This window comes from Rhipicephalus microplus, chromosome X (assembly GCF_043290135.1).
Source record: "Rhipicephalus microplus isolate Deutch F79 chromosome X, USDA_Rmic, whole genome shotgun sequence".
In the NCBI taxonomy this organism is placed as follows: domain Eukaryota; kingdom Metazoa; phylum Arthropoda; class Arachnida; order Ixodida; family Ixodidae; genus Rhipicephalus; species Rhipicephalus microplus.
The window spans coordinates 74,792,723-74,816,484 of NC_134710.1; the positions used below are offsets into that span (position 1 = coordinate 74,792,723).

Here is a 23,762-nt window from a genome sequence, read left to right on the forward strand (position 1 = left end):
TAAGCTTTCTGACCATGCACGCACGGTATGACGCAAACTGAAACGCGTACTGTCCGCCCGGCTAGCTCAGTCGGTAGAGCATGAGACTTCTAGTCACAGGGTCGTGGATACGAGCCCCACGTTGGGCGCTGCATTTTTTTTTCTGATCGTTTCCCATGTTACAGGAATCGTTTTCCAATCTTTCTTTGCCTTTTTCTCCTTCGCTCTTTGACTTAATCTTTCTGACCATTAACACACGGGGTGAAGGAAACTGAAACGGTTGCTGTCTGCCCGGCTAGCTCAGTCGGTAGAGCATGAGACTAATAATCTCAGGGCCGCGGGTTCGAGCCCCAAGATGGGCGCTGCATTTTTTTTACTGATCTGTTCCCATGTTACACGGATTGTTTTCTAATCTTCTTCGCCTTCCTCTCTTTCGCTCTGCGACTTAAGCTTTCTGACCATGAACGCACGCGATGACGCAAACTGAAACGGGTACTGTCCGCCCGGCTAGCTCAGTCGGTAGAGCATGAGACTTTTAATCTCAGGGTAGTGAGTTCGAGCCCCACGTTGGGCGCTGCATTTTTTATTGATCTGTTCCCATATTACACGGATTGTTTTCTAATCTTTCTTCGCCTCCCTCTCTTTCGCTCTTTGACTTAAACTTTTTGACCATGAACGGACGGGGTGACGCGAACTGAAACGCGTACTGTCCGCCCGGCTAGCTCAGTCGGTAGAGCATGACACTTTTAATCACAGGGTCGTGGGTTCGAGCCCCACGTTGGGCGCTGCATTTTTTATTGATCTGTTCCCATATTACACGGATTGTTTTCCTATCTTTCTTCGCCTCCCTCTCCTTCGCTCTTCGACTTAAACTTTTTGACCATGAACGGACGGGGTGACGCAACATTAACGGGGGCCGTCTGCCCAGCTAGCTCAGTCCATAGAGCATGAGACTTTTAATCTCAATGTCGTAGGTTCGAGCCCCACGTTGGGGACTGCTTTTTTTACCGATCTGTTCTGATGTTAAACGGATTGTTTTCCAATCTTTCTTCGCCTCCCTCTCCTTCGCTCTTTGACTTAAAATTTTTGACCATGAACGGACGGGGTGACGCAAACTGAAACGGGGGCCGTCTGCCCAGCTAGCTCAGTCCATAGAGCATGAGAATTCAATCTCAAGGTCGTAGGTTCGAGCCCCACGGTTCGCACTGCTTTTTTTACCGATTTGTTCTCATGTTACACGGATTGTTTTCCAATCTATCTTCGCCTTCCTCTCCTTCGCTGTTTGACTTAATCTTTCTGACCATCAACGCACGAGATGACGCAAACTGAAGCGGGTGCTGTCTGCCCGGCTAGCTAAGTCGGTAGAGCATGAGATTTTTAATCTCAGTGTCGTGGGTTCGAGCCAAATGTTGGGCGCTGAATTTTTTTACTAATCTGTTGCCATGTTACAGGAATTGTTTTCTAATCTTTTTTCGCCTTCCTCTCTTTCGCTCTGTGACTTAAGATTTCTCACCATGAACGCACGGGATTACGCAAACTGAAACGGGTACTGTCTGCACGGCTAGCTCAGTCGGTAGAGCATGAGACTTTTATTCTCAGGGTCGTGGGTTCGAGCCCCACGTTGGGCGCTGAATTTTTTACTGATCTACTGCCATGTTACAGGAATTGTTTTCCAATATTTCTTCGCCTTCCTCTCCTTCGCTTTTTGACTTAATCTTTCTGACCATGAACACACGGGGTGAAGCAAACTGACACGGGTGCTGTCTGCCCGGCTAGCTCAGTTTGTAGAGCATGAGGCTTTTATATCAGAGTCGTTGGTTCCAGCCCCTAGTTGGGCGCTGCATTTTTTACTCATCTGTTCTCATGTTACACGGATTGTTTTCCAATCTTCCTTCGCCTTCCTCTCTTTCGCTCTGTGACTTAAGCTTTCTGACCATGAACACACGAGATGACGCAAACTGAAACGGGTACTGTCTGCCCCGCTAGCTCAGTTGGTAGAGCATGAGACTTTTAATATCAGGGTCGTGGGTTCGAGCCCCACGTCGCGCTCTAACTATTTTACTGATCTGTTCCCATGTTACACGAATTGTTTTCCAATCTTCCTTCGACTTCCTCTCTTTCGCTATGTGACTTAAGCTTTCTGACCATGAACGCACGAGATGACGCAAATTGAAACGCGTACTGTCCGCCCGGCTAGCTCAGTCGGTAGAGCATGAGACTTTTAATCTCAGGGTCGTGGGTTCTAGCCCCACGTTGGGCGCTGCAATTTTTATTGATCTGTTCCCATACTACACGGATTGTTTTCCTATCTTTCTTTGCCTCTCTCTCCTTCGCTCTTCGACTTAAACTTTTTGACCATGAACGGACGGGGTGACGCAACATAAACGGGGGCCGTCTGCCCAGCTAGCTCAGTCCATAGAGCATGAGACTTTTAATCTCAAGGTCGTAGGTTCGAGCCCCACGTTGGGCACTGCTTTTTTTACCGATCTGTTCTGATGTTAAACGGATTGTTTTCCAATCTTTCTTCGCCTCCCTCTCCTTCGCTCTTTGACTTAAACTTTTTGACCATGAACGGAAGGGGTGACGCAAATTGAAACGCGTGCTGTCCGCCCGGCTAGCTCAGTCGGTAGATCATGAGACTTTTAATCTCAAGGTCGTAGGTTCGAGCTCCACGGTTCGCACTGCTTTTTTACCGATATGTTCTCATGTTACACGGATTGTTTTACAATCTATCTACGCCTTCGTCTCCTTCGCTGTTTGACTTAATCTTTCTGACCATGAACGCACGAGATGACGCAAACTGAAGCGGGTGCTGTCTGCCCGGCTAGCTCAGTCGGTAGAGCATGAGATATTTAATCTCACTGTCGTGGGTTCGAGCCAAATGTTGGGCGCTGAATTTTTTTACTAATCTGTTGCCATGTTACAGGAATTGTTTTCTAATCTTTCTTCGCCTTCCTCTCCTTCGCTCCTTGACTTAAGCTTTCTGACCATGAACGCACGGGGTGACGCAAACTGAAACGGGTGCTGTCTGCCCGGCTAGCTCAGCCGGTAGAGCATGAGACTTTTGACCTTAGAGTCGTGGGTTCAAGCCCCACGTTAGGCGCTGCACTTTTTTATTGATCTGTTCCACGGATTGTTCTCCGATCTTTCTTCGCCTTCCTCTCCTTCGCTCTTTGTCTTAAACTTTCTGACCATGAACGCATGGGGTGACGCAAACTGAAACAGGGCCTGTCGGCCCGGCTAGCTCAGTCGGTAGAGCATGAGACTGTTAATCTCATGGTCGTGGGTTCGAGCCCCACGTTGGGCGCTGTGTTTTTTACTGATCTGTTCCCATGTTAGACAGATTGTTTTCTAATTTTTCTTCCCCTCCCTCTTCTTTGCTCTTTGACTTAAGCTTTCTGACCATGAACGCAAAGGGTGACGCAAACTGAAACGGGTGCTGTCTGCCCGGCTAGCTCAGTCGGTAGAGCATGAGACTTTTAATCTCAAGGTCGTAGGTTCGTTTCCACGTTGGGCACTGCTTTTTTACCGATCTGTTCTCATGTTACACGGATTGTTTTCTAATCTTCCATCGCTTTCCTCTCTTTCGCTCTGCGACTTAAGCTTTCTGACCATGAACGCACGGGATGACGCAAACTGAAACGGGTACTGTCCGCCCGGCTAGCTCAGTCGCTAGAGAATGGACTTTTAATCTCAGAATCGTTGGTTCAAGCCCAAGTTGGGCGCTGCATTTTTTCACTGATCTGTTCCCATGTTACACGGATTGTTTTCCAACCTTCCTTCGCCTTCCTCTCTTTCGCTCTGCTACTTAAGCATTCTGACCATGAACGCACGGGATGACGCAAACTGAAACGCGTACTGTCCGCCCGGCTGGCTCAGTCGGTAGAGCATGAGACTTTCAATCACAGGGTCGTGGATTCGAGCCCCACGTTGAGCGCTGCATTTTTTATTGATCTGTTCCCATACTACACGGATTGTTTTCCAATCATTCTTCGCCTCCCTCTCCTTCGCTCTTTGACTTAAACTTTTTGACCATGAACGGACGGGGTGACGCAACATAAACGGGGGCCGTCTACCCAGCTAGCTCAGTCCATAGAGCATGAGACTTTTAATCTGAAGGTCGAAGGTTCGAGCCCCACGTTGGGCACTGCTTTTTTTACCGATCCGTTCTCATGTTACACGGATTGTTTTCCAATCTATCTACGCCTTCCTCTCCTTCGCTGTTTGACTTAAGATTTCTGACCATGAACGCACGAGATGACGCAAACCGGAAAGGGTGCTGTCTGCCCGGCTAGCTCAGTCGGTAGAGCATGACACTTTTAATCTCAGGGTCGTGGGTTTGAGCCAAACGTTGCGCGAGGAATTTTGTTACTAATCTGTTGCCATGTTACAGGAATTGTTTTTTAATCTTCTTTCGCCTTCCTCTCTTTCACTTTTTGACTTAATCTTTCTGACCGTGAACGCACGAGATGACGCAAACTGATACAGGTACTGGCCGTTCGGCTAGCTCAGTCGGTAGATCATGAGACTAATAATCTCCGGGTCGTGGGTTCGAGCCAAACGTAGGGCGCTGAATTTTTTTACTAATCTGTTGCCATGTTACAGGAATTGTTTTCTAATCTTTCTTCGCCTCCCTCTCCTTCGCTCTTTGACTTAAACTTTTTGACCATGAACGGACGGGGTGACGCAACATAAACGGGTGCTGTCTGCCCGGCTAGCTCAGTCGGTACAGCATGAGACTTTTAATCTCAGGGTCGTGGGTTCAAGCCCCACGTTGGGCGCTGTGTTTTTTTACTGATCTGTTTCCATGTTACAGGAATATTTTTCTAATCTTTTTTCGCCTCCCTCTCCTTCACTTTTTGACATTATCTTTCTGACCATGAACGCACGAGATTACGCAAACTGAAACGGGTACTGTCCGCCCGGCTAGCTCAGTCGGTAGAGCATGAGACTAATAATCTCAGGGTCGTGGATTCGAGCCCCACGTTAGGCGCTGCATTTTTTTACTGATCTGTGCCCATGTTACACGGATTGTTTTCCAATCTTCTTGCGCCTTCCTCTCTTTCGCTCTGTGACTTAAGCTTTCTGACCATGAACGCACGGTATTACGCAAACTGAAACGGGTACTGTCTGTCCGGCTAGCTCAGTTGGTAGAGCATGAGACTTTTAATCTCAGGGTCATGGGTTCGAGCCCCACGTTGGGCGCTGTGTTTTTTACTGATCTGTTTCCATGTTACAGGAATTGTTTTCTAATCTTTTTTCGCCTTCCTCTCCATCACTTTTTGACTTAATCGTTCTGACCATGAACGCACGAGATTACGCAAACTGAAGCGGGTGCTGTCTGCCCGGCTAGCTAAGTCGGTAGAGCATGAGATTTTTAATCTCAGTGTCGTGGGTTCGAGCCAAATGTTGGGCGCTGAATTTTTTTACTAATCTGTTGCCATGTTACAGGAATTGTTTTCTAATCTTTTTTCGCCTTCCTCTCTTTCGCTCTGTGACTTAAGATTTCTCACCATGAACGCACGGGATTACGCAAACTGAAACGGGTACTGTCTGCACGGCTAGCTCAGTCGGTAGAGCATGAGACTTTTATTCTCAGGGTCGTGGGTTCGAGCCCCACGTTGGGCGCTGAATTTTTTACTGATCTACTGCCATGTTACAGGAATTGTTTTCCAATATTTCTTCGCCTTCCTCTCCTTCGCTTTTTGACTTAATCTTTCTGACCATGAACACACGGGGTGAAGCAAACTGACACGGGTGCTGTCTGCCCGGCTAGCTCAGTTTGTAGAGCATGAGGCTTTTATATCAGAGTCGTTGGTTCCAGCCCCTAGTTGGGCGCTGCATTTTTTACTCATCTGTTCTCATGTTACACGGATTGTTTTCCAATCTTCCTTCGCCTTCCTCTCTTTCGCTCTGTGACTTAAGCTTTCTGACCATGAACACACGAGATGACGCAAACTGAAACGGGTACTGTCTGCCCAGCTAGCTCAGTTGGTAGAGCATGAGACTTTTATTATCAGGGTCGTGGGTTCGAGCCCCACGTCGCGCTCTAACTATTTTACTGATCTGTTCCCATGTTACACGAATTGTTTTCCAATCTTCCTTTTACTTCCTCTCTTTCGCTATGTGACTTAAGCTTTCTGACCATGAACGCACGAGATGACGCAAATTGAAACGCGTACTGTCCGCCCGGCTAGCTCAGTCGGTAGAGCATGAGACTTTTAATCTCAGGGTCGTGGGTTCGAGCCCCACGTTGGGCGCTGCAATTTTTATTGATCTGTTCCCATACTACACGGATTGTTTTCCTATCTTTCTTTGCCTCTCTCTCCTTCACTCTTCGACTTAAACTTTTTGACCATGAACGGACGGGGTGGCGCAACATAAACGGGGGCCGTCTGCCCAGCTAGCTCAGTCCATAGAGCATGAGACTTTTAATCTCAAGGTCGTAGGTTCGAGCCCCACGTTGGGCACTGCTTTTTTTACCGATCTGTTCTGATGTTAAACGGATTGTTTTCCAATCTTTCTTCGCCTCCCTCTCCTTCGCTCTTTGACTGAAACTTTTTGACCATGAACGGAAGGGGTGACGCAAATTGAAACGCGTGCTGTCCGCCCGGCTAGCTCAGTCGGTAGATCATGAGACTTTTAATCTCAAGGTCGTAGGTTCGAGCTCCACGGTTCGCACTGCTTTTTTACCGATATGTTCTCATGTTACACGGATTGTTTTACAATCTATCTACGCCTTCGTCTCCTTCGCTGTTTGACTTAATCTTTCTGACCATGAACGCACGAGATGACGCAAACTGAAGCGGGTGCTGTCTGCCCGGCTAGCTCAGTCGGTAGAGCATGAGATATTTAATCTCAGTGTCGTGGGTTCGAGCCAAATGTTGGGCGCTGAATTTTTTTACTAATCTGTTGCCATGTTACAGGAATTGTTTTCTAATCTTTCTTCGCCTTCCTCTCCTTCGCTCCTTGACTTAAGCTTTCTGACCATGAACGCACGGGGTGACGCAAACTGAAACGGGTGCTGTCTGCCCGGCTAGCTCAGCCGGTAGAGCATGAGACTTTTGACCTTAGAGTCGTGGGTTCAAGCCCCACGTTAGGCGCTGCACTTTTTTATTGATCTGTTCCACGGATTGTTCTCCGATCTTTCTTCGCCTTCCTCTCCTTCGCTCTTTGTCTTAAACTTTCTGACCATGAACGCATGGGGTGACGCAAACTGAAACAGGGCCTGTCGGCCCGGCTAGCTCAGTCGGTAGAGCATGAGACTGTTAATCTCATGGTCGTGGGTTCGAGCCCCACGTTGGGCGCTGTGTTTTTTACTGATCTGTTCCCATGTTAGACAGATTGTTTTCTAATTTTTCTTCCCCTCCCTCTTCTTTGCTCTTTGACTTAAGCTTTCTGACCATGAACGCAAAGGGTGACGCAAACTGAAACGGGTGCTGTCTGCCCGGCTAGCTCAGTCGGTAGAGCATGAGACTTTTAATCTCAAGGTCGTAGGTTCGTTTCCACGTTGGGCACTGCTTTTTTACCGATCTGTTCTCATGTTACACGGATTGTTTTCTAATCTTCCATCGCTTTCCTCTCTTTCGCTCTGCGACTTAAGCTTTCTGACCATGAACGCACGGGATGACGCAAACTGAAACGGGTACTGTCCGCCCGGCTAGCTCAGTCGCTAGAGAATGGACTTTTAATCTCAGAATCGTTGGTTCAAGCCCAAGTTGGGCGCTGCATTTTTTCACTGATCTGTTCCCATGTTACACGGATTGTTTTCCAACCTTCCTTCGCCTTCCTCTCTTTCGCTCTGCTGCTTAAGCATTCTGACCATGAACGCACGGGATGACGCAAACTGAAACGCGTACTGTCCGCCCGGCTGGCTCAGTCGGTAGAGCATGAGACTTTCAATCACAGGGTCGTGGATTCGAGCCCCACGTTGAGCGCTGCATTTTTTATTGATCTGTTCCCATACTACACGGATTGTTTTCCAATCATTCTTCGCCTCCCTCTCCTTCGCTCTTTGACTTAAACTTTTTGACCATGAACGGACGGGGTGACGCAACATAAACGGGGGCCGTCTACCCAGCTAGCTCAGTCCATAGAGCATGAGACTTTTAATCTGAAGGTCGAAGGTTCGAGCCCCACGTTGGGCACTGCTTTTTTTACCGATCCGTTCTCATGTTACACGGATTGTTTTCCAATCTATCTACGCCTTCCTCTCCTTCGCTGTTTGACTTAAGATTTCTGACCATGAACGCACGAGATGACGCAAACTGAAACGGGTGCTGTGTGCCCGGCTAGCTCAGTCGGTAGAGCATGACACTTTTAATCTCAGGGTCGTGGGTTTGAGCCAAACGTTGCGCGAGGAATTTTGTTACTAATCTGTTGCCATGTTACAGGAATTGTTTTTTAATCTTCTTTCGCCTTCCTCTCTTTCACTTTTTGACTTAATCTTTCTGACCGTGAACGCACGAGATGACGCAAACTGATACAGGTACTGGCCGTTCGGCTAGCTCAGTCGGTAGAGCATGAGACTAATAATCTCCGGGTCGTGGGTTCGAGCCAAACGTTGGGCGCTGAATTTTTTTACTAATCTGTTGCCATGTTACAGGAATTGTTTTCTAATCTTTCTTCGCCTCCCTCTCCTTCGCTATGTGACTTAAGCTTTCTGACCATGAACGCACGAGATGACGCAAATTGAAACGCGTACTGTCCGCCCGGCTAGCTCAGTCGGTAGAGCATGAGACTTTTAATCTCAGGGTCGTGGGTTCGAGCCCCACGTTGGGCGCTGCAATTTTTATTGATCTGTTCCCATACTACACGGATTGTTTTCCTATCTTTCTTTGCCTCTCTCTCCTTCACTCTTCGACTTAAACTTTTTGACCATGAACGGACGGGGTGGCGCAACATAAACGGGGGCCGTCTGCCCAGCTAGCTCAGTCCATAGAGCATGAGACTTTTAATCTCAAGGTCGTAGGTTCGAGCCCCACGTTGGGCACTGCTTTTTTTACCGATCTGTTCTGATGTTAAACGGATTGTTTTCCAATCTTTCTTCGCCTCCTTATCCTTCGCTCTTTGACTTAAACTTTTTGACCATGAACGGAAGGGGTGACGCAAATTGAAACGCGTACTGTCCACCCGGCTAGCTCAGTCGGTAGATCATGAGACTTTTAATCTCAAGGTCGTAGGTTCGAGCTCCACGGTTCGCACTGCTTTTTTTACCGATATGTTCTCATGTTACACGGATTGTTTTACAATCTATCTACGCCTTCGTCTCCTTCGCTGTTTGACTTAATATTTCTGACCATGAACGCACGAGATGACGCAAACTGAAGCGGGTGCTGTCTGCCCGGCTAGCTCAGTCGGTAGAGCATGAGATATTTAATCTCAGTGTCGTGGGTTCGAGCCAAATGTTGGGCGCTGAATTTTTTTACTAATCTGTTGCCATGTTACAGGAATTGTTTTCTAATCTTTCTTCGCCTTCCTCTCCTTCGCTCCTTGACTTAAGCTTTCTGACCATGAACGCACGGGGTGACGCAAACTGAAACGGGTGCTGTCTGCCCGGCTATCTCAGCCGGTAGAGCATGAGACTTTTGACCTTAGAGTCGTGGGTTCAAGCCCCACGTTTGGCGCTGCACTTTTTTATTGATCTGTTCCACGGATTGTTCTCCGATCTTTCTTCGCCTTCCTCTCCTTCGCTCTTTGTCTTAAACTTTCTGACCATGAACGCATGGGGTGACGCAAACTGAAACAGGGCCTGTCGGCCCGGCTAGCTCAGTCGGTAGAGCATGAGACTGTTAATCTCATGGTCGTGGGTTCGAGCCCCACGTTGGGCGCTGTGTTTTTTACTGATCTGTTCCCATGTTAGACAGATTGTTTTCTAATTTTTCTTCCCCTCCCTCTTCTTTGCTCTTTGACTTAAGCTTTCTGACCATGAACGCAAAGGGTGACGCAAACTGAAACTGGTGCTGTCTGCCCGGCTAGCTCAGTCGGTAGAGCATGAGACTTTTAATCTCAAGGTCGTAGGTTCGTTTCCACGTTGGGCACTGCTTTTTTACCGATCTGTTCTCATGTTACACGGATTGTTTTCCAATATTTCTTCGCCTTCCTCTCCTTCGCTTTTTGACTTAATCTTTCTGACCATGAACACACGGGGTGAAGCAAACTGACACGGGTGCTGTCTGCCCGGCTAGCTCAGTTTGTAGAGCATGAGGCTTTTATATCAGAGTCGTTGGTTCCAGCCCCTAGTTGGGCGCTGCATTTTTTACTCATCTGTTCTCATGTTACACGGATTGTTTTCCAATCTTCCTTCGCCTTCCTCTCTTTCGCTCTGCGACTTAAGCTTTCTGACCATGAACGCACAGGATGACGCAAACTGAAACGGGTACTGTCCGCCCGGCTAGCTCAGTCGCTAGAGAATGGACTTTTAATCTCAGAATCGTTGGTTCAAGGCCAAGTTGGGCGCTGCATTTTTTCACTGATCTGTTCCCATGTTACACGGATTGTTTTCCAACCTTCCTTCGCCTTCCTCTCTTTCGCTCTGCTACTTAAGCATTCTGACCATGAACGCACGGGATGACGCAAACTGAAACGCGTACTGTCCGCCCGGCTGGCTCAGTCGGTAGAGCATGAGACTTTCAATCACAGGGTCGTGGATTCGAGCCCCACGTTGAGCGCTGCATTTTTTATTGATCTGTTCCCATACTACACGGATTGTTTTCCAATCATTCTTCGCCTCCCTCTCCTTCGCTCTTTGACTTGAACTTTTTGACCATGAACGGACGGGGTGACGCAACATAAACGGGGGCCGTCTACCCAGCTAGCTCAGTCCATAGAGCATGAGACTTTTAATCTGAAGGTCGAAGGTTCGAGCCCCACGTTGGGCACTGCTTTTTTTACCGATCCGTTCTCATGTTACACGGATTGTTTTCCAATCTATCTACGCCTTCCTCTCCTTCGCTGTTTGACTTAAGATTTCTGACCATGAACGCACGAGATGACGCAAACTGAAACGGGTGCTGTGTGCCCGGCTAGCTCAGTCGGTAGAGCATGACACTTTTAATCTCAGGGTCGTGGGTTTGAGCCAAACGTTGCGCGAGGAATTTTGTTACTAATCTGTTGCCATGTTACAGGAATTGTTTTTTAATCTTCTTTCGCCTTCCTCTCTTTCACTTTTTGACTTAATCTTTCTGACCGTGAACGCACGAGATGACGCAAACTGATACAGGTACTGGCCGTTCGGCTAGCTCAGTCGGTAGAGCATGAGACTAATAATCTCCGGGTCGTGGGTTCGAGCCAAACGTTGGGCGCTGAATTTTTTTACTAATCTGTTGCCATGTTACAGGAATTGTTTTCTAATCTTTCTTCGCCTCCCTCTCCTTCGCTCTTTGACTTAAACTTTTTGACCATGAACGGACGGGGTGACGCAACATAAACGGGTGCTGTCTGCCCGGCTAGCTCAGTCGGTACAGCATGAGACTTTTAATCTCAGGGTCGTGGGTTCAAGCCCCACGTTGGGCGCTGTGTTTTTTTACTGATCTGTTTCCATGTTACAGGAATATTTTTCAAATCTTTTTTCGCCTCCCTCTCCTTCACTTTTTGACTTAATCTTTCTGACCATGAACGCACGAGATTACGCAAACTGAAACGGGTACTGTCCGCCCGGCTAGCTCAGTCGGTAGAGCATGAGACTAATAATCTCAGGGTCGTGGATTCGAGCCCCACGTTAGGCGCTGCATTTTTTTACTGATCTGTGCCCATGTTACACGGATTGTTTTCCAATCTTCTTGCGCCTTCCTCTCTTTCGCTCTGTGACTTAAGCTTTCTGACCATGAACGCACGGTATTACGCAAACTGAAACGGGTACTGTCTGTCCGGCTAGCTCAGTCATTCTGCTTCCGGCAGTCGTGCTGAACGGATCGCAGGATCATGAGCTCCAGCGGAGCGGCGACAGCGGCCAATCTTAGCCGCGGAAACAGGAACGGAGATAGCGAATACCAGTTTATTTTGCCGCAAATGCCAAAAGGACGACTTGTTATCAACACCGTGTTTTTACACGGTGATGTACGAGCGAGGCCATACAAGGTCGAAGATTTCAGGGACGCATTGACGCCAACGGGCCTGCTGCCGGATGTGGTAAGCCTCGGTGCATACCAGGTTAACCACTTGTGGGCGGTGACATTCAATGATGCCGCTCCCACAAAACGCCTGCTCGCCTTGAAGGAGCTGCAGGTGAAGGGGCGGCGCTGCGTCGTCGTCGACCCACAGGACCAGCAGGTGCGGCTACGAATTCACTGGCTGCTTCACGGGGTGAGCGACGAAGAAGTACGGACGGCGCTGTCGGCTTTCGGCAAGGTCGTGGAGGTGAGCCGTGAGCGGTGGCGTGTCCCGGGCATGGCCGACAAGTGTTCGACCACGAGAACAGCTCTCCTGAAGCTGAAAAGCGGCGTCAGGGTCGAAGACCTTCCGCACCAGATCAGGATCGATGGAGAGCTGGCCTTGCTGGTTGTGCCTGGTCGGCCGATGCAATGCTTGCGCTGCCAAGGCAAAGGGCACGTCCGCCGAGAGTGCAAGGTTCCCCGTTGCTCGCGGTGCAAACGCTTCGGACACGTCGAGGCGGATTGCGTTCGAACGTACGCCAGTGCAATGGGGCCAGCGAAGAACGAGGCGATGGCTGATCACGTCATGGACGCGGCCGAGGCAGAGGACGCCGCCAAAGGGGTCGGAAGCCCAGTGGTCCCTGTGACTACTGGAGGGGCGGCGCAGGCAGACACACCCAAGTTTCCGGAGACTCGCCAGCTTTCGACTACACCGGCCAGCGCCCCGTCAGCGGCCGAGCCTGAGCGGGTCGAGACGGACGTGGTTCCAGTGGGGACAGCTGATACAACGGAGGGTCAGGGAGAGACGGCGGCGGACAGCGACGACGAGATGTGCGTGACCAGCGCCACGCTAAAGCGTCCACTCGACGACTCGGTAGAGCAGGACGGGGCGTCGTCCACCAGCAGCCAGGAGCCGCCTGCGAAGGCGCCGCAAGGGAGGCGGCGTAGTCTCAAACCTAAGCCGAAAGTCCCTACCGACCGGAGACTGGAGGACAAGGCAAAAGAAAACAGCGCTGGGAAGCAGGATGGTCCTGGAGGCGGCTAGCCGAGGGCTGGTCGTGAAGGGTAAGCGCCATGCTCCGGGCCTACTCCTTTAGCGAACAAGTCACTATGGAATTAACTCCGCCATTCAGTATAGCTACGCTTAACGTCAGAGGGTTGGCGGCTAGGCGTAGGCAAAGTCAGCTCTATCGGTTGCTCACAGACCAAGACATAGACGTCCTAGCCGTCCAGGAAACTAAGGTAGACGGAGAGGAGGAGACCGGGAGCATGGTGCGCCGTTTCACTGACCGATATTACGCGGTCGTAAGCCACTCGATAGGAACGTCCGCGGGTTGTGTTCTTTTTGTAAAAAAATTGCAAAGCCTTCTTGTGCAAAGTGTTTTTTCATGTCAGTCGGGCAGAATTGTTTATTGTGACTTTGTTTATGGTGCCACTGAATTCAGAGTTATATGCGTATACGCACCTAATAGTGTAGAAGAGCGTGCTCAGTTTTTTTCTAACCTGTTTCAGTGGACAAAGTGTAATAAGAGGGTGGTTTTGTTAGGTGATTTTAACTGTGTTTTAAGGGCTCGCGATAGAGTCAATAGCACTGGCGTTCGTGACAAAAGCAGTGACGTGCTAGGCAAATTAATAACCGAAAATGACTTGGAAGACGTGTATGAATGTGTGGCAGCAAATCGCGAAGTGATCTACACGCGATTTCATGGCAATAGCCATGCACGTTTAGACCGCATATACCTATCCCTAGATGTATTGCCTATGTGTCACGATTTTTCGGTTGAGCCAGTGTCGTTTTCAGATCACTGTTTGGTTGTGTGTCGCATAGGCATGAAGAAACAGCGTAAGGTTTTCAACTGGGATTTATGGAAACTGAACGCATTGTTACTAAAAGATGAACCATTTTTAGAAGCAGTGCACGAGACCATTAATGAAGTGCTTATGGAAAAAACGGAAACAGTAGCAGAGAAATGGGAGTGTTTAAAGCAGAAGGTGAAAATGAAAGCGCTTGACAGATCGAGCACGCTAAAATTCGAAGCGCAAATAAAAGAAAGAAGTCTTAAGAAAACACTGCAGCAGCTGATAGCCCTAGAAAGTCGGGAGCCTGGGACTTGCAAAGACGAGGTGCGCAGTGTCAAGGAAAAATTAGAACTGCATGACAGAGAGCGTTATCGAGGCGCCTGGGTTCGCGCGCGCGCAAATGATCTTGCCGCGGGTGAGACGCCCACAAAAAGGGCGCTTGGTCTCGAAAAAGCGCAAGGACGCCGAAACCACATCGATAAGGTCTATTGCAACGGGACTCTCGCGAGCTACAATGAAAGCATCGAACGGGCCTTTGTTGCGTATTATCAGTCACTTTTTGCAATTCGAAAAGCGAATGTACATGGTTTTAAAGAAGAGTTTCTCAAGCGCTTGCCGCGGCTTAGTGACGACACAAAAAAGCTTTTAGAAGGCAGAATAACGGAAGGTGAAGTGGAACGCGCGATTGGTCATCTGAACCCCGGAAAGTCACCGGGACCCGATGGCCTAACCGCAGCATGGTATAAGACGTTTAGAATAGAACTGTCCCCGGGGTTAGCTGAGCTGTTCAATGAGGCGTACGAACGGAAAACTCTGCCGCCCTCCTTCAGCAAAGCGCATACGATATTAATTCCTAAAACGGACGAAGGGGAAAAACTTAAACTGGTGACATCGTATAGGCCCATATCGCTGACCAATGTCGACTACAAGATTTTTATGAAGGTTCTGGCAGCGCGACTTCAAGGTGTCATTAAAGAAATTGTTGGAGAGCACCAAACTTGTGGAATCAAAGGCAGAACCATTAGCTCAAACATTCACAAGATGCGGTGTGTGCTAGAGTGTTGTGACAAAGATTCACTTGGCGTTGCTGTGCTCCAGATAGACCTGGAGAAAGCTTTTGATTGTGTTGCGCATGATATTTTGTTTGTCATCTTAGATCATATTAATGTCGGTTCCATCATCAAGGAGGGAGTGGCCTTGGCGTACCAGAACTGCACAACACGTTTAATTGTTAACAAGTCTTTGGGGGCCCCCATTCACGTAATGCGTTCTGTGCGTCAGGGCTGCCCCCTCAGTCCACTTTTGTTTTGTATTTACATCGAAGCGATGTGCTTAGCGATAAATGAAAATGGAAAAATTCGTGGCTTCAGCTTGGCGGCAGTGGAAGTTAAGCTGCTGGCATATGCAGACGACATTGCGGTGTGTTGTACGAACAAAGAAAGTGTAGAGGAAACGATAAGTGTTGTGAAACATTTTTGTAGCGTCACAGGAAGCCGCGTAAACTGGGCGAAATCTCTTGGGCTTTGGCACGGAAGGTGGCCTTCAAAGCCGGACCTTTTTGCGAATGTGCACTGGACGGAAACACCGACAAGGTACCTCGGTGTTCCCCTGGAATGTTATAACGGCAGCGAGGAGTATTGGTCGCGTCAAACAAAAGAGACGAAGGAAAAAGCAGACAGGTGGAAAGGCATGAACCTGTCTGTTTTCGCTAGGGCTACTGTGTGCAACATGTTTTTTATCGCTAAACTGTGGTATGTGATGCAGGTGTTACATTGTTCAAGGATCAACGTGCAAAGGCTGCACAGAGTGTTCGCAGTTTTTATATGGGGCTCGAAATGGGAAAGGTGCAGACGGACCAACTTGTTCAGGCGCGTGAAGGACGGAGGTCTTGGTTTGGCGCACCTATTTGTGAGACAAGTAGTAAATAGATTTTTGTTTTTCCGTGACGTCAGGGATCCGTTTTTACGTACGGTATGCCAGCTCAGGTTAGGCAGTGCCTTACCAGATTTTGTTGTTACTACGGATAGCCGGCCCGTGACGTTGCGTGGGTATCTCAAGGAAGTGGTAGACAGTGTACGTTTTTTATCTGTACGCTTTTCGATAGATTATCTAGCAAGTGTTAGAAGAAAAGAATTGTACAGAGATGTATGTGCTATGGTTTTGCCAGTACCATTGTACAGGGCCATATACAGTGGAAGACCGGGACAAAACGTACTGAAGCGGGTGAGAAACATGCAGGTACCTACAGGGGTGAAAACTTTTTTCTTCAAGTTACACACAGGAACACTATCAGTAAAGACTTTCACAGAGGAACGGGGTTTTTTTACACTATGGGGGTCACACTGCTTGATATGTAAGAAACCAGAAACAATAGACCATGTTTTTTTGCATTGTTGGGAAGGGGTACATTTTTGGGACATATTACAGAGGACAATAAAGAAGGATTTTCCACTAGACCCACACGGAATAAGGTACCTCGCAGTAACAAATGATGATGGGGTCCCATTCGATGTAGTGATGTTGACCGGTCTCCACTGTATATGGCGTGCACGAATGGCCGGATACCATTTCGACCCGGACGCAAGACCAGCAGTAATTTATTTCAGGCAAAGCATGTCTGCATTCATTGAGTGTAGCAAAATAGAGGATATCGAGCCAGAATGGTTGTCAAGGGTTGAACCCCTGGCAAACCTTAAGTATTTTTAAGAGGACAACATCAGTACAAATGGGACTGATGGCAATGCTTGTTTTTTTTTTCTTTTTCTTTTTCTTTGTATTGTAATATATGTGTGAGCAATGATTGCCCTGTACAATGTCCATGCCAGGCAATAAAAAAAAAAAAAAAAAAAAGTCCGGCTAGCTCAGTTGGTAGAGCATGAGACTTTTAATCTCAGGGTCATGGGTTCGAGCCCCACGTTGGGCGCTGTGTTTTTTACTGATCTGTTTCCATGTTACAGGAATTGTTTTCTAATCTTTTTTCGCCTTCCTCTCCATCACTTTTTGACTTAATCGTTCTGACCTTGAACGCACGAGATTACGCAAACTGAAACGGGTACTGTCCGCCCGGCTAGCTCAGTCGGTAGAGCATGAGACTAATAATCTCAGGGTCGTGGATTCGAGCCCCACGTTAGGCGCTGCATTTTTTTACTGATCTGTGCCCATGTTACACGGATTGTTTTCCAATCTTCTTGCGCCTTCCTCTCTTTCGCTCTGTGACTTAAGCTTTCTGATTATGAACGCACGGTATTACGCAAACTGAAACGGGTACTGTCTGTCCGGCTAGCTCAGTTGGTAGAGCATGAGACTTTTAATCTCAAGGTCGTGGGTTCTAGCCCCACGGTTTGCACTGCTTTTTTTACCGATCTGTTTTCATGTTACAGGGATTGTTTTCCAATCTATCTACGCATTCCTCTCCTTCGCTGTTTGACATAATCTTTCTGACCATGAACGCACGAGATGACGCAAACTGAAGCGGGTGCTGTCTGCCCGGCTAGCTCAGTCGGTAGAGCATGAGATATTTAATCTCAGGGTCGTGGGTTCGAGCCAAACGTTGGGCGCTGAATTTTTTTACTAATATGTTGCCATGGTACAGGAATTGTTTTCTAATCTTTTTGCGCCTTCCTCTCTTTCGCTCTGTGACTTAAGATTTCTGACCATGAACGCACGGGATTACGCAAACTGAAACGGGTACTGTCTGCCCGGCTAGCTTAGTCGGTAGAGCATGAGACTGTTAATCTCATGGTCGTGGGTTCGAGCCCCACGTTGGGCGCTGTGTTTTTTACTGATCTGTTCCCATGTTAGACAGATTGTTTTCTAATTTTTCTTCCCCTCCCTCTTCTTTGCTCTTTGACTTAAGCTTTCTGACCATGAACGCAAAGGGTGACGCAAACTGAAACGGGTGCTGTCTGCCCGGCTAGCTCAGTCGGTAGAGCATGAGACTTTTAATCTCAAGGTCGTAGGTTCGTTTCCACGTTGGGCACTGCTTTTTTACCGATCTGTTCTCATGTTACACGGATTGTTTTCCAATATTTTTTCGCCTTCCTCTCCTTCGCTTTTTGACTTAATCTTTCTGACAATGAACACACGGGGTGAAGCAAACTGACACGGGTGCTGTCTGCCCGGCTAGCTCAGTTTGTAGAGCATGAGGCTTTTATATCAGAGTCGTTGGTTCCAGCCCCTAGTTGGGCGCTGCATTTTTTACTCATCTGTTCTCATGTTACACGGATTGTTTTCCAATCTTCCTTCGCCTTCCTCTCTTTCGCTCTGCGACTTAAGCTTTCTGACCATGAACGCACAGGATGACGCAAACTGAAACGGGTACTGTCCGCCCGGCTAGCTCAGTCGCTAGAGAATGGACTTTTAATCTCAGAATCGTTGGTTCAAGCCCAAGTTGGGCGCTGCATTTTTTCACTGATCTGTTCCCATGTTACACGGATTGTTTTCCAACCTTCCTTCGCCTTCCTCTCTTTCGCTCTGCTACTTAAGCATTCTGACCATGAACGCACGGGATGACGCAAACTGAAACGCGTACTGTCCGCCCGGCTGGCTCAGTCGGTAGAGCATGAGACTTTCAATCACAGGGTCGTGGATTCGAGCCCCACGTTGAGCGCTGCATTTTTTATTGATCTGTTCCCATACTACACGGATTGTTTTCCAATCATTCTTCGCCTCCCTCTCCTTCGCTCTTTGACTTAAACTTTTTGACCATGAACGGACGGGGTGACGCAACATAAACGGGGGCCGTCTACCCAGCTAGCTCAGTCCATAGAGCATGAGACTTTTAATCTGAAGGTCGAAGGTTCGAGCCCCACGTTGGGCACTGCTTTTTTTACCGATCCGTTCTCATGTTACACGGATTGTTTTCCAATCTATCTACGCCTTCCTCTCCTTCGCTGTTTGACTTAAGATTTCTGACCATGAACGCACGAGATGACGCAAACTGAAACGGGTGCTGTCTGCCCGGCTAGCTCAGTCGGTAGAGCATGACACTTTTAATCTCAGGGTCGTGGGTTTGAGCCAAACGTTGCGCGAGGAATTTTGTTACTAATCTGTTGCCATGTTACAGGAATTGTTTTTTAATCTTCTTTCGCCTTCCTCTCTTTCACTTTTTGACTTAATCTTTCTGACCGTGAACGCACGAGATGACGCAAACTGATACAGGTACTGGCCGTTCGGCTAGCTCAGTCGGTAGAGCATGAGACTAATAATCTCCGGGTCGTGGGTTCGAGCCAAACGTTGGGCGCTGAATTTTTTTACTAATCTGTTGCCATGTTACAGGAATTGTTTTCTAATCTTTCTTCGCCTCCCTCTCCTTCGCTCTTTGACTTAAACTTTTTGACCATGAACGGACGGGGTGACGCAACATAAACGGGTGCTGTCTGCCCGGCTAGCTCAGTCGGTACAGCATGAGACTTTTAATCTCAGGGTCGTGGGTTCAAGCCCCACGTTGGGCGCTGTGTTTTTTTACTGATCTGTTTCCATGTTACAGGAATATTTTTCTAATCTTTTTTCGCCTCCCTCTCCTTCACTTTTTGACTTAATCTTTCTGACCATGAACGCACGAGATTACGCAAACTGAAACGGGTACTGTCCGCCCGGCTAGCTCAGTCGGTAGAGCATGAGACTAATAATCTCAGGGTCGTGGATTCGAGCCCCACGTTAGGCGCTGCATTTTTTTACTGATCTGTGCCCATGTTACACGGATTGTTTTCCAATCTTCTTGCGCCTTCCTCTCTTTCGCTCTGTGACTTAAGCTTTCTGACCATGAACGCACGGTATTACGCAAACTGAAACGGGTACTGTCTGTCCGGCTAGCTCAGTTGGTAGAGCATGAGACTTTTAATCTCAGGGTCATGGGTTCGAGCCCCACGTTGGGCGCTGTGTTTTTTACTGATCTGTTTCCATGTTACAGGAATTGTTTTCTAATCTTTTTTCGCCTTCCTCTCCATCACTTTTTGACTTAATCGTTCTGACCTTGAACGCACGAGATTATGCAAACTGAAACGGGTACTGTCCGCCCGGCTAGCTCAGTCGGTAGAGCATGAGACTAATAATCTCAGGGTCGTGGATTCGAGCCCCACGTTAGGCGCTGCATTTTTTTACTGATCTGTGCCCATGTTACACGGATTGTTTTCCAATCTTCTTGCGCCTTCCTCTCTTTCGCTCTGTGACTTAAGCTTTCTGATTATGAACGCACGGTATTACGCAAACTGAAACGGGTACTGTCTGTCCGGCTAGCTCAGTTGGTAGAGCATGAGACTTTTAATCTCAAGGTCGTGGGTTCTAGCCCCACGGTTTGCACTGCTTTTTTTACCGATCTGTTTTCATGTTACAGGGATTGTTTTCCAATCTATCTACGCATTCCTCTCCTTCGCTGTTTGACATAATCTTTCTGACCATGAACGCACGAGATGACGCAAACTGAAGCGGGTGCTGTCTGCCCGGCTAGCTCAGTCGGTAGAGCATGAGATATTTAATCTCAGGGTCGTGGGTTCGAGCCAAACGTTGGGCGCTGAATTTTTTTACTAATATGTTGCCATGGTACAGGAATTGTTTTCTAATCTTTTTGCGCCTTCCTCTCTTTCGCTCTGTGACTTAAGATTTCTGACCATGAACGCACGGGATTACGCAAACTGAAACGGGTACTGTCTGCCCGGCTAGCTTAGTCGGTAGAGCATGAGACTTTTAATCTCAGGGTCGTGGGTTTGAGCCCCACGTTGAGCGCTGAATTTTTTACTGATCTGTTGCCATGTTACTGGAATTGTTTTCCAATATTTCTTCGCCTTCCTCTCCTTCGCTTTTACTTAATCTTTCTGACCATGAACACACGGGGTGAAGCAAACTGAAACGGGTGCTGTCTGCCCGGCTAGCTCAGTTGGTAGAGCATGAGGCTTTTATATCAGAGTCGTTATTTCCAGCCCCTAGTTGGGCGCTGCATTTTTTACTCATCTGTTCTCATGTTACACGGATTGTTTTCCAATCTTCCTTCGCCTTCCTCTCTTTCGCTCTGTGACTTAAGCTTTCTGACCATGAACACACGAGATGACGCAAACTGAAACGGGTACTGTCCGCCCGGCTAGCTCAGTCGCTAGAGCATGAAACTTTTAATCTCAGAGTCGTTGGTTCAAGCCCCAAGTTGGGCGCTGAATTTTTTTACTAATCTGTTGCCAAGTTACAGCAATTGTTTTCTAATCTTTCTTCGCCTTCCTCTCCTTCACTCTTTGACTTAATCTTTCTCACCATGAACGCACGAGATGACGCAAACTGAAACGGGTACTGTCCGCCCGGCTAGCTCAGTCGGTAGAACATGAGACTAATAATCTCAGGGCCGCGGGTTCGAGCCCCAAGATGGGCGCTGCATTTTTGTACTGATCTGTTCCCATGTTACACGGATTGTTTTCTAATTTTCCTTCGCCTTCCTCTCTTTCGCTCTGCGACTTAAGCTTTCTGACCTTGAACGCACGGGATGACGCGAACTGAAAAGTGTACTGTCCGCCCGGCTAGCTCAGTCGCAAGAGCATGAAACTTTTAATCTCAGAATCATTGGTTCAAGCCCCAAGTTGAGCGCTGCATTTTTTTACTGATGTGTTCCCATGTTACACGGATTGTTTTCCAATCTTCCTTCGCCTTCCTCTCTTTCGCTCTGCGACTTAAGCTTTCTGACCATGAACGCACGGTATGACGCAAACTGAAACGCGTACTGTCCGCACGGCTAGCTCAGTCGGTAGAGCATGAGACTTCTAGTCACAGGGTCGTGGGTTCGAGCCCCACGTTGGGCGCTGCTTTTTTTACCGATCTGTTCTGATGTTAAACGGATTGTTTTCCAATCTTTCTTCGCCTCCCTCTCCTTCGCTCTTTGACTTAAACTTTTTGACCATGAACGGACGGGGTGACGCAAACTGAAACGCGTACAGTCCGCCCGGCTAGCTCAGTCTTTTTTACCGCTGATGCCAAAGCTTGGCAATAATGCAAAAGAATTATTGGAGGAACCCATTTCGGAAGAGGAAGTTAACAGTGCTATTGAAAGTATGCATCCCGGGAAATCGCCTGGCCCTGATGGTCTGACTTCCGCCTTTTATAAGTGTTTCAAGTTGGAAATAACACCAGTCTTAGCCGACGTTTATAATGAGGCATTCGAGCTGAAAATATTACCCCCGTCCTTTTCATCATCTCACACTGTTCTTATACCAAAATCGGAAGACTCCGTTGCACTGCGCAAAGTAAATTCTTACCGCCCAATCTGCCTCACTAATAGAGATTACAAGATATTCATGAAAATCCTAGCTAAAAGGTTGCAAACAGTCATTACAGAGCTCGTGGGGCCGCATCAGACGTGCGGCATTAAAGGTCGAACTATCCTCACGAATATACACGCAGCCCGGAGCATCCTCGAATGTTGCGACGCTCTAGGTGCGCGAGTCGCAATGCTGCAAATCGACCTCGAGAAGGCTTTTGACAGGGTGCCTCATGAAATTCTGCAGTGCATCCTAGATTATGTGAATTTAGGGAAAATAATCAAAGAGGGGGTTGTCATGGCGTACCGAGACTGCTCAACGCGGCTAATCGTTAACAAGGTGATGGGGAAGCGCATCCCAGTCAAGCGTTCCGTCCATCAGGGTTGTCCTCTCTCACCGCTATTGTTTTGTTTGTACATAGAGTCCTTTTGTTTAAGTGTCATAGAGAATGACTGTGTCCGTGGGTTTAAGCTGCACGAGGTTGAAGTCCGACTGTTGGCTTATGCGGACGATATTGCCATTTTTTGCGCGGACTCTGACAGCATAACAGATGCTGTCAAATGCGTTACTAACTTCTGTGCTGCAAGTGGCAGCGCTGTAAACTGGGGAAAATGCCATGGCTTTTGGCACGGTGACTGGGCAGAAACCCCAGACAGTTTTGCCAGCATAAGGTATGTTACGACACCAGTGAAATACTTGGGTGCCCCCCTCGAATGCTACAAAGACAGCGACTCGTACTGGAGGAGCCTAGTGGATAACCTGCGGGAAAGAGTGAACAAGTGGAATGGCTGGAATTGGTCTATGTTTTCTAAAGCCACAATTTGCAACATATTCTTAGTGAGTAAAATTTGGTATATCTTACAAGTCTTACATTGTTCAAGGGTAAACATCCAAAAATTTCACCGTGTGTTCGCTGTCTTTGTGTGGGAATCGTCTTGGGAAAGATCGAGTCGGACCAATTTATTTCTTCGAGTGCGCAATGGAGGACTGGGCTTGTCGCATTTGTTTTTAAGACAGGTAGTCAATCGATTTTGTTTCTTTAGAGACGTCGACAACCCATTGCTTCGCACTGTCTGTCAACTTCGCCTGGGGCAACACTTGCCTAACATGGTTGTATCAACCTGCAGCGTACCTGGTGGTGTTTATGGCTTTCTCCGCGAAGTTGTACTTTCTTGTAGGTTTCTGTCAGTGCGGTTTTCACTTGAATACTTGAGTCAAGTCCGACGAAGAAGGTTGTACAAGGACCTATGTGATGTGTTTTTACCAGTGCCTTTGTATCGGTCCCTTTACAATGTATGCCATGGCCACACTGTACTAAAGCGCGTCAAGGCGATGAAAATATCGCCAGGTGCTAAGAATTTCTTTTTTAAATTACATACCGGTACTCTGACCGTCAAAACCTGGATGGCTGCAAAGGGGTTCTACGTTCCTTGGGGCACGCATTGCATAATATGCAGAAAGGAGGAGACAATTGAGCATGTATTCATTGACTGCTGGGATGCTATCTTTCTTTGGGACGTGCTCCAGCGCACGATCAAAAAAGACTTCCCCATTGATGCATATGGCATCCGCTATTTGCAAATACAAAGTGACGATGGTACCCCATATGATATGATAATGCTTATGGCTCTTCATAGCATTTGGAAATCCAGGATGG

The 23,762-nt window shown here is 48.0% G+C and overlaps 1 protein-coding gene and 45 non-coding genes across 46 annotated transcripts in view; all 46 read left to right on the plus strand.

Moving 5' to 3' along the window:
- Positions 1 to 23,762, plus strand: part of LOC119176671 (unextended protein) — a 418,752-nt gene that overhangs the window by 373,766 nt on the left and 21,224 nt on the right. The gene's annotated exons all lie outside the window — the stretch shown is intronic.
- Positions 269 to 341, plus strand: TRNAI-AAU (transfer RNA isoleucine (anticodon AAU)). The gene has a single exon. It is a non-coding gene; the product is annotated as a tRNA-Ile (tRNA).
- On the plus strand, positions 481 to 553 carry TRNAK-UUU (transfer RNA lysine (anticodon UUU)). The gene has a single exon. It is a non-coding gene; the product is annotated as a tRNA-Lys (tRNA).
- TRNAK-UUU (transfer RNA lysine (anticodon UUU)) lies at positions 692 to 764 on the plus strand. Its single transcript has one exon. It is a non-coding gene; the product is annotated as a tRNA-Lys (tRNA).
- Positions 902 to 974, plus strand: TRNAK-UUU (transfer RNA lysine (anticodon UUU)). The gene has a single exon. It is a non-coding gene; the product is annotated as a tRNA-Lys (tRNA).
- On the plus strand, positions 1,535 to 1,607 carry TRNAK-UUU (transfer RNA lysine (anticodon UUU)). Its single transcript has one exon. It is a non-coding gene; the product is annotated as a tRNA-Lys (tRNA).
- On the plus strand, positions 1,956 to 2,028 carry TRNAK-UUU (transfer RNA lysine (anticodon UUU)). Its single transcript has one exon. It is a non-coding gene; the product is annotated as a tRNA-Lys (tRNA).
- TRNAK-UUU (transfer RNA lysine (anticodon UUU)) lies at positions 2,167 to 2,239 on the plus strand. The gene has a single exon. It is a non-coding gene; the product is annotated as a tRNA-Lys (tRNA).
- On the plus strand, positions 2,377 to 2,449 carry TRNAK-UUU (transfer RNA lysine (anticodon UUU)). The gene has a single exon. It is a non-coding gene; the product is annotated as a tRNA-Lys (tRNA).
- Positions 3,010 to 3,082, plus strand: TRNAK-UUU (transfer RNA lysine (anticodon UUU)). Its single transcript has one exon. It is a non-coding gene; the product is annotated as a tRNA-Lys (tRNA).
- TRNAN-GUU (transfer RNA asparagine (anticodon GUU)) lies at positions 3,214 to 3,286 on the plus strand. The gene has a single exon. It is a non-coding gene; the product is annotated as a tRNA-Asn (tRNA).
- TRNAK-UUU (transfer RNA lysine (anticodon UUU)) lies at positions 3,425 to 3,496 on the plus strand. The gene has a single exon. It is a non-coding gene; the product is annotated as a tRNA-Lys (tRNA).
- On the plus strand, positions 3,844 to 3,916 carry TRNAE-UUC (transfer RNA glutamic acid (anticodon UUC)). The gene has a single exon. It is a non-coding gene; the product is annotated as a tRNA-Glu (tRNA).
- Positions 4,688 to 4,760, plus strand: TRNAK-UUU (transfer RNA lysine (anticodon UUU)). Its single transcript has one exon. It is a non-coding gene; the product is annotated as a tRNA-Lys (tRNA).
- TRNAI-AAU (transfer RNA isoleucine (anticodon AAU)) lies at positions 4,900 to 4,972 on the plus strand. Its single transcript has one exon. It is a non-coding gene; the product is annotated as a tRNA-Ile (tRNA).
- TRNAK-UUU (transfer RNA lysine (anticodon UUU)) lies at positions 5,112 to 5,184 on the plus strand. The gene has a single exon. It is a non-coding gene; the product is annotated as a tRNA-Lys (tRNA).
- TRNAK-UUU (transfer RNA lysine (anticodon UUU)) lies at positions 5,535 to 5,607 on the plus strand. Its single transcript has one exon. It is a non-coding gene; the product is annotated as a tRNA-Lys (tRNA).
- TRNAK-UUU (transfer RNA lysine (anticodon UUU)) lies at positions 5,956 to 6,028 on the plus strand. The gene has a single exon. It is a non-coding gene; the product is annotated as a tRNA-Lys (tRNA).
- Positions 6,167 to 6,239, plus strand: TRNAK-UUU (transfer RNA lysine (anticodon UUU)). The gene has a single exon. It is a non-coding gene; the product is annotated as a tRNA-Lys (tRNA).
- TRNAK-UUU (transfer RNA lysine (anticodon UUU)) lies at positions 6,377 to 6,449 on the plus strand. Its single transcript has one exon. It is a non-coding gene; the product is annotated as a tRNA-Lys (tRNA).
- TRNAK-UUU (transfer RNA lysine (anticodon UUU)) lies at positions 7,010 to 7,082 on the plus strand. The gene has a single exon. It is a non-coding gene; the product is annotated as a tRNA-Lys (tRNA).
- On the plus strand, positions 7,214 to 7,286 carry TRNAN-GUU (transfer RNA asparagine (anticodon GUU)). Its single transcript has one exon. It is a non-coding gene; the product is annotated as a tRNA-Asn (tRNA).
- TRNAK-UUU (transfer RNA lysine (anticodon UUU)) lies at positions 7,425 to 7,496 on the plus strand. The gene has a single exon. It is a non-coding gene; the product is annotated as a tRNA-Lys (tRNA).
- On the plus strand, positions 7,844 to 7,916 carry TRNAE-UUC (transfer RNA glutamic acid (anticodon UUC)). The gene has a single exon. It is a non-coding gene; the product is annotated as a tRNA-Glu (tRNA).
- On the plus strand, positions 8,689 to 8,761 carry TRNAK-UUU (transfer RNA lysine (anticodon UUU)). The gene has a single exon. It is a non-coding gene; the product is annotated as a tRNA-Lys (tRNA).
- On the plus strand, positions 8,899 to 8,971 carry TRNAK-UUU (transfer RNA lysine (anticodon UUU)). Its single transcript has one exon. It is a non-coding gene; the product is annotated as a tRNA-Lys (tRNA).
- On the plus strand, positions 9,737 to 9,809 carry TRNAN-GUU (transfer RNA asparagine (anticodon GUU)). Its single transcript has one exon. It is a non-coding gene; the product is annotated as a tRNA-Asn (tRNA).
- On the plus strand, positions 9,948 to 10,019 carry TRNAK-UUU (transfer RNA lysine (anticodon UUU)). Its single transcript has one exon. It is a non-coding gene; the product is annotated as a tRNA-Lys (tRNA).
- On the plus strand, positions 10,577 to 10,649 carry TRNAE-UUC (transfer RNA glutamic acid (anticodon UUC)). The gene has a single exon. It is a non-coding gene; the product is annotated as a tRNA-Glu (tRNA).
- On the plus strand, positions 11,421 to 11,493 carry TRNAK-UUU (transfer RNA lysine (anticodon UUU)). Its single transcript has one exon. It is a non-coding gene; the product is annotated as a tRNA-Lys (tRNA).
- TRNAI-AAU (transfer RNA isoleucine (anticodon AAU)) lies at positions 11,633 to 11,705 on the plus strand. The gene has a single exon. It is a non-coding gene; the product is annotated as a tRNA-Ile (tRNA).
- On the plus strand, positions 16,722 to 16,794 carry TRNAK-UUU (transfer RNA lysine (anticodon UUU)). The gene has a single exon. It is a non-coding gene; the product is annotated as a tRNA-Lys (tRNA).
- TRNAI-AAU (transfer RNA isoleucine (anticodon AAU)) lies at positions 16,933 to 17,005 on the plus strand. The gene has a single exon. It is a non-coding gene; the product is annotated as a tRNA-Ile (tRNA).
- Positions 17,145 to 17,219, plus strand: TRNAK-UUU (transfer RNA lysine (anticodon UUU)). Its single transcript has one exon. It is a non-coding gene; the product is annotated as a tRNA-Lys (tRNA).
- Positions 17,356 to 17,428, plus strand: TRNAK-UUU (transfer RNA lysine (anticodon UUU)). The gene has a single exon. It is a non-coding gene; the product is annotated as a tRNA-Lys (tRNA).
- On the plus strand, positions 17,568 to 17,640 carry TRNAN-GUU (transfer RNA asparagine (anticodon GUU)). Its single transcript has one exon. It is a non-coding gene; the product is annotated as a tRNA-Asn (tRNA).
- Positions 17,779 to 17,850, plus strand: TRNAK-UUU (transfer RNA lysine (anticodon UUU)). Its single transcript has one exon. It is a non-coding gene; the product is annotated as a tRNA-Lys (tRNA).
- Positions 18,408 to 18,480, plus strand: TRNAE-UUC (transfer RNA glutamic acid (anticodon UUC)). Its single transcript has one exon. It is a non-coding gene; the product is annotated as a tRNA-Glu (tRNA).
- TRNAK-UUU (transfer RNA lysine (anticodon UUU)) lies at positions 19,252 to 19,324 on the plus strand. The gene has a single exon. It is a non-coding gene; the product is annotated as a tRNA-Lys (tRNA).
- On the plus strand, positions 19,464 to 19,536 carry TRNAI-AAU (transfer RNA isoleucine (anticodon AAU)). The gene has a single exon. It is a non-coding gene; the product is annotated as a tRNA-Ile (tRNA).
- On the plus strand, positions 19,676 to 19,748 carry TRNAK-UUU (transfer RNA lysine (anticodon UUU)). Its single transcript has one exon. It is a non-coding gene; the product is annotated as a tRNA-Lys (tRNA).
- On the plus strand, positions 19,887 to 19,959 carry TRNAI-AAU (transfer RNA isoleucine (anticodon AAU)). The gene has a single exon. It is a non-coding gene; the product is annotated as a tRNA-Ile (tRNA).
- On the plus strand, positions 20,099 to 20,173 carry TRNAK-UUU (transfer RNA lysine (anticodon UUU)). The gene has a single exon. It is a non-coding gene; the product is annotated as a tRNA-Lys (tRNA).
- TRNAK-UUU (transfer RNA lysine (anticodon UUU)) lies at positions 20,310 to 20,382 on the plus strand. The gene has a single exon. It is a non-coding gene; the product is annotated as a tRNA-Lys (tRNA).
- On the plus strand, positions 20,522 to 20,594 carry TRNAK-UUU (transfer RNA lysine (anticodon UUU)). Its single transcript has one exon. It is a non-coding gene; the product is annotated as a tRNA-Lys (tRNA).
- On the plus strand, positions 21,577 to 21,649 carry TRNAR-UCU (transfer RNA arginine (anticodon UCU)). The gene has a single exon. It is a non-coding gene; the product is annotated as a tRNA-Arg (tRNA).